The sequence below is a fragment of the Poecilia mexicana genome, unplaced genomic scaffold, assembly GCF_051168715.1.
Source record: "Poecilia mexicana isolate PSO_F unplaced genomic scaffold, ASM5116871v1 scaffold_3, whole genome shotgun sequence".
In the NCBI taxonomy this organism is placed as follows: domain Eukaryota; kingdom Metazoa; phylum Chordata; class Actinopteri; order Cyprinodontiformes; family Poeciliidae; genus Poecilia; species Poecilia mexicana.
This window is the reverse complement of record NW_028263372.1, coordinates 22,827,877-22,834,178: the sequence shown is the minus strand read 5'-3', so window position 1 is coordinate 22,834,178 and position 6,302 is coordinate 22,827,877. Positions and strand designations below refer to the sequence as shown.

General features: G+C 42.6%; 1 protein-coding gene across 1 annotated transcript in view; it reads left to right on the top strand.

The window, feature by feature from the left end:
• The first annotated feature begins 256 nt into the window (after positions 1-256).
• gse1b (Gse1 coiled-coil protein b) overlaps positions 257-6,302 on the top strand; it is a 129,915-nt gene continuing 123,869 nt past the window's right edge. Inside the window, exon 1 of the mRNA XM_088004339.1 lies at positions 257-563. The gene's annotated coding sequence lies outside the window, so the exon portion shown is untranslated. The remainder of the gene's footprint in view (positions 564-6,302) is intronic.

Genomic DNA, 6,302 nt, shown 5'->3' with positions numbered 1-6,302 from the left:
CTGAAAAGGTCTGTCGATGTGACTGAATTAAAACCGATTTGTGAAAGACTTATTGCCAATTGACTCTAATTGTTGATGCCAAGCGTGACACAACCAGTTAATAGGTTGCAACATTGGTTAGTTTGGATAACTTTTTATTACATTATTATCATATTAAAAAACTTTTTGTATTCATTTAGGTTATATTTGTTTTCCATAAACATTTGATTGATGATCAGACACATGTATGTGCGACAAAAAAGGACTAAATAAATCCGTGCCACAGAAAAGCAGAATTTGTGGCCACCGATAACATTTTCATTAATGTGTCTAAAAACAAACTTTGGACTTAGCAATTGATATTTTGCACAAACAGGTCATTTTTCTTTTTTTTTTTTTTTTTGCACAAAATAACCTCTAATTATGTTTCTTTATTTTTATATTTTTTCAGGCCAGTGCTTTGGTTTCAAGTAGCACTGGAGCCACTAAAGAGGCAGACTCAGGGCCTTCACGACCTGCGCGGGATCACACTCCTTCATGCCCTGCGACCTTAGCGCCAGAGAGAGGAGACGCTCCACTTCCCAGTAAGTGCTAAAGCCACAAATGACATCCTTTTTTCCCAAATTCAACCTTATTCATTTCTCTTTTTGCCTGAACTGTACGTTTGTTCTGTTTTGTGTTACGTTTTTTGCAAAAATGAATTAAAAACTTTACCACTCAGTGTTGACATTTGCAAATCCTATCTGAGAAAGTTATTTTAAGTTGCGATCCCTGTCGACTTAGCGTTGTTCAGTCCTGGTTCTAAAACGAGAGTATTCCAACAGCAGAAGAGCTGCAGCTTCTTTTCTGCAGAAACCTCAGTTTGACTAGATAGCCTTTGAGATTTTAATAATTGCAGAGTGGTGGTAAATGTGCAATCCTTTTTTTTTTTTGGTCAGATTTGTAGAATCTGCTAGTTTGCATGTTATGCGTTCATTTTGCTTCCCTCACTACATACCACTGAGATGATCTAAGATCAACGGCCCACAGCAGATACATTAACATTTGCTGTTTGTTACCAGCCAGAAGCAGCGTGTTCTCACTTTAAGTGTTTAATGCTGTGTTGCTGGAACCTGTTTGTATTTTGTTGCCATGACTTTAAAACAGACTTCTCTGCAGAACATGCAGAGGAAGTTTAGTTTTAACTACTACAATGAGTCACACACACACACACACACACACGAAAAAAGTCACTCCCATCAGTTAACACTTTTCTGACCCGGCTGCGTTGGAAGTTCAAGAAATGACGAGTCCCCAGAGAGATGAAGCAACTCAAAAAGTTACAATTAATAGTTTTGAGACTGTCTTCTAGACGTGCGCTGACGTGTCAGATGTGCATCTGTTTAGCCACGCTCCATCACCTCTATATAGTTCCACAATATCTGCCACTTCCTCAAACAAACTGTGTTAACTCAATACGTCGACGCATATCCCATCTCCACTCTGACTCTGGATGAGACAGTAGGGATTTGCCTCTAGTTTGCTTTGCAAATATTTGGTGCTCCTGCTTGTTTAGCCAGCCTTTGACTGCATTGTTAAGCAGCAACTGCTCTAAATTATTACTAATTCAAATCTGCAAAACCAACCACAACGCATACAGGAGAAAAAAAAACAAAAACGCAACACATCCAATCAGAAACGTTAAAGATCAGGAAAAGATTACAGGTTAAACTGTTAGCAATGCTTTATTTAAAATGTATATCAGATTGAGGTTGTGTGAACCTTTTTGTGATGCTTCTTCCCATCCTCTTGGTTACAAACATGCTACTTTGTACTTCATACACGCGTGCATAAAGGAGGAGTCTGTCTGTGTCATGGATTTTAAGGGTGAAAAGAATGATGTCTGCCTCCTCATATCAGTGTTGCTGGATGACTTTTGGTCGCTGTCTCTTTGTCTCTCTCTTTTGTGTGAAGTTTAAATTTATTCTCTCCACCGTTTGCTTTTCACTTTGCTGCTTCAACTCTTTTGCTCGTCGCTCTCATGCTCAGGCCTCATTTTCCCTTTTCTCTAAGGCTATTTCTGTTTAGCCATGAGGGCCCTCCTGTCATTTACAGAAACTCATCTCAAGCTCCCTTTTCAACGGATCCCTCACATGCACTGACACACGCACACACACACGCATAGGGACACTCTTGCACAACCAAAAGGTGCTTGATTAAACAGTCATGACAAAGGGGCCACCCCACAATAAACAGACACACAGGCATAACACTGAACGATCCTCTCAGTGGTTCATTGCCGGTTTGAAATGGGGTTTTCATGAGTTATTTAAGTGTTCTCCATCATGAGTGTTTCGCTGCAGCTCCCACCGACATGACACAGACCATTTCCCCCGCTCAGGCGAGAAACATGGCATAGCGCATGACTGTGGCGTTTGCACGAAGTGGAATAGAGAGGTAAGGAATCCAAGAGGCATAGTTTTATATGATTTAGTCTGTGAACACTGAATCTATAGAAAATATACGTTTGTTGCTTACCATACATATCATGTATGTAAAAAAAAAAAAAAAAAAAAATCAGAAACAAAGTTGGTTTAAATGATCTGACACATCACAGTAATTTGTGAGAGTTTTGCACGATGGAGCTGCAGCAAACAGATTTGCTGAACATCACTTCAGAAGGTTGAAACCAAAGTCCCATCCCTTCACATTTATGAATTACTTTATAAATGTTATGAATTACTATAAATTACATAAAGTAAATAGTGAATTAGCCAAGATGGCAGTGACTCACTTTGTTAAAGGTGTAGCATGTAACTTGTTACATATTTGTTGAAATTGTCATCGCGTCGTGATTTGTGACGGTAATAATAAGAGCAAGTAATCTGTTAAAACATCAAGCTCCTCCCCGTGCTACAATTGCCGTTTGAAGACATGCACCGCTCCCAAACATAAACAACCAATCAGAGGAGCGACATCAGCCTCACGCTGCTGCATGTACTAATAACAGAGAAACGACTTCCTGTTCCAGGAAAACTGTTTATCTGCTGTCATCGGTGGCCAGGCTAACTGGCTTGAGCAGTTAGGCTCTACTAACAGGGAGAAGCTGTTGATTAGCAGAAAGTGGGAGGTTGTGAGCAGTGCATATACAGTAGTGATTGACAGAGCGAAGGCCCTCCCCCTGGCTCTGATTGGGCGATGTAGTTGTGCAGATGACAGCAGGACCACTGGTTTATTGACTATGATAATGAGCTCACTGCTCTCCAGTGGCCCACAAGTCAGAAGTAAATTGTGCACCATTTGCTTAATGTTGAACAGGAGGCCTGGGTAAAGGACCATGCCACAAACAAATCCAATGTAAATGCATGATGCTGTCATTTGAATATAGACCAAAATCTCAGAGGAATATGTCCAACAATTTGTAAACCCCATGCCAAACAAGAGGGCAGAAGAAAGGCGGTCCAACTTGGTACTAATAAAATCGCTGTTCAGGGTACTTTGTAGAAAAAAAAATACTATATATGGTTAGGAAAGCTGTACTGTTCTGAAGTTCTTTATCTGCCTTTACACGCATACCTTCATCCTTAGACATATTAATGTTTTTGATATGCTTGTGGTGTAAGTGTGGCCTGGCAGAGAGATCACACATGGCCATGATGTGATTGTCCTGAGTGTGTTTTGATTGTTGCAGCACAGCTGGACTTGGCAGACTTGGCAATGTTAATCACTTGGACGCTGGCCAGTTCGATACAATTGCAATTATCCTCTGTGGGAGCCTGGAACACCGCCGAAGAAAGGGTACGGCTGAAGCCTGAGGCAGGCTGAGAAGGTTTCATAAAGTTTGGCATCCCACGTCTGGGACGAGGGGTGGTCTCTGTTGATTTAGGAGTTTTGGTGAAAATCTTTAAAAAGAGGAGAAGCTTGGAAATGGGCAAGTTTAGCGATACTCCGGAAAACATGCAGCGCACATGTAAGACTTATTTTGTCTGTTGGGTTTGGAGCAGAGCAGCAAGTGGGTTCATTGAAAAATGGGCTCGAGATCCATGGACTGTGAATGCAGGGAAGTGGACTTTTTTGGGATAAGACTAAAGGATGACTGAAGACACACAGTGTGGAATGCCACTGCTTGATCCCCTTCCTCTGCTCCCTTCTTTTTCGTCTTTCCTTTTGTCCCCATCAGTGGGGAAGTGAGGAAGGGCGGGTTAGCCCCCGGTGACAGTGACGTGCCTGCGTCAGCTTTCTGAAGCGCAGCAGATGGAGGAGCCTGTTTTTTTGTGTGTGCGTGTGTGTGTGTGTGTGTGTGTGAGTGATTAAAATGCCGCTGAAGAACATACTGAGCCTCTTGGCATCACCACACTTGGCTCAGCATAACCTTGCTGCCCTCTTTTTCCCAAGCTAGCGGAGCATGCGCGTAGGTGATCACCTTTTCGTGACGAGTTTTAGCCGCAGCCCCCGGCAAGCGGATATTAATTAACAGCGTCCCCGTTGTCTTTTACCGACTTGATTTTCTTTGAGTGGCAGGAGGTCTGCGTGGCCTGTGTGGCTGTATCTTCACTTATCTGTTTGAGTAAGTCATTAATGCACTGATCACAGGATTTTCGAAAAGCAGACCTCTGTTCTGCAGCGTGGCGCCAGTCCGGGCGGGCATGTGGGAGTTAGTCAGGAGACAGTGGGTTTGGCTCTGCGCCACGGTTATTAGCCACTCACGGGGTGGGCATGGGCTTATGCCTTGACTCAATCACTGACTTTGTTTGTGTTTTATGTGTTTGTTTGTGTGCATGCGTGCGTGTGCGTGTGTGTGTGTGTGTTTGCTAGTCTCGCGTTCAACTTGGGGATTCTCTTATGGTCACACTGACCTTATTGTGCAGTCACTCCTGGTTGATTTGTCCCCTCTCCAACACATTCCTCTCCCTGAAAGGCTACGAAACAGACTATTAACCCCGCTCCCTCCGCTTCAGTCTCCATCTCTTTCTCTCCCTCTCGACTTCTATCACTTTCTCGCATCTTACGTCCACATGAGTTTGATTTAGCGACTTTGGTTCGAGCCTTGGAGCCTGGGACAGCACGCTTACGCGGAGACCTATAGATTCACGGCCAGCAGAGCATATCATTACTTGGCCATAGCTCATCACCAGATACATCAGCAGGCTGGAGCTCTAATAGATGTGAGCTGTCTGCATTCAGGAAGTAATAAACCCTTCATCATTTCGTCCCCTTAATTATTTCCTCCTCACACTTTGCATAAATTGCAGTAAACGGTGACAGGAGAAAGTATTTCAGAGAGAGTTTTTGTTTGACGAAAGCAAACCACGTATTTTAGGACAGTGCTCAGTGTTCATTGCATGAGGTCTACCTTATGAACTCATAGGTGTTACATCTGTCAAATGACCCAAAATATGAGGTCAAAATCACGATGAGCCACCCAGAGAAACAAACAAACAAAAAAAAGACTTGCAGTATCTAGTTTTGGCTTCTGCACAGCTCTTGGCATCGTGATAGAAAATTGTAGCAAATTATTTGATTGATAACTTAGAACAACTTACCACTCAGCTGCACAGAGAAACTCTACGTAATTGTACTGAGACCAATTAGTGCTGGGGGTGATCACACCTAACCTGATGTGCCAGATGGTTTTTACTGAGAACCATCTGGGAAACATGCTATTGGAAAGTGTCTCGAAAAGCTGTTTTACAGGTGATTGGCTAAACCATATATCACAGTCTGTATTAAGCAAACACCAACAAAGCAGCTCAATGAACCATAGCCAGAGGAACTTGTTTCTAAATTAATCTCCAGTAAAAGCTATTTGGAGGAGGGAAATAAAGAACAAACAAGGAAAGGGCTTCTGTTTGGTTTTTGGCCATCTGAATGAAGAATTTCACTTCTAAACATACTTAATGTAATTGGCTGTAGATACTCGTATTGAGTGCTAATTGGACCAGATCACTGCTCCTCCACAGGGACAAACCTTCAAGCCAGGCAAGGTGATTTGCTTATATATAGATATTTATGCAGCTCTAACAAAAGTCAGCACGTCTCTTTGAAAAGTATTTAACACAAAATATATTTTAAATCCCTGCTTTAATGTTTAATTTAGGCTTTGGCGAGCCTCGGTCTGACTTTGCCACTCAGCGTTTAACACCGAGGTCAGGTTGGAGACTCGTCTCAGCAGGATCTCTGTCAGACGCGAGCCAGTCAGAGAAACCTCCCGACTCTGACCTTTGACACCCCTTTCACCAGGAAACAGGTGTTTTAGCAGGATTATTACTGCTTCCGAGCTTGTAGCTTGCAGCAAATTACGTCATGGCAGATAGAGGAAAATGAGCCAGTTTTATGTTGTTGTG